This window comes from Triticum aestivum, chromosome 7D (assembly GCF_018294505.1).
Source record: "Triticum aestivum cultivar Chinese Spring chromosome 7D, IWGSC CS RefSeq v2.1, whole genome shotgun sequence".
NCBI classification, from domain to species: Eukaryota; Viridiplantae; Streptophyta; class Magnoliopsida; order Poales; family Poaceae; genus Triticum; species Triticum aestivum.
The window spans coordinates 141,501,888-141,502,260 of record NC_057814.1 but is presented as its reverse complement, the minus strand read 5'-3'; positions in this window follow the sequence as shown (position 1 = coordinate 141,502,260).

Here is a 373-nt window from a genome sequence, read left to right as displayed (position 1 = left end):
TTGTAGCAGGTTTTAGCAATTCTACCGAGTCAAGATACACCCTACACATGCAAGTCCAAGAGTTGTGTAGCGGAAAGTAAAGACTTTGCATATGAACGTAAAGGAGGGATCGGAGAAATAAAATGTAATGAAGACACAATTATTTTTGGCATGGTTCCTCTTCTTCTTCTTCTTCTTCTTCTTCTTCTTCCTCCTCTTCTTCCTCTTTTCTTTTTTTTCATATTTCATCTTTCTTCTTTACCTACACTAAAACCTAAACTAAACTAAATCTAAACCTAAACCTAAAAAAACTAAAAAAACAAACTAAATCTAATAAAATAGAAGAAAAAACTGAAAAAGAGGAGCAGAGATCTCACCTTGGGAGGGGGTGGCC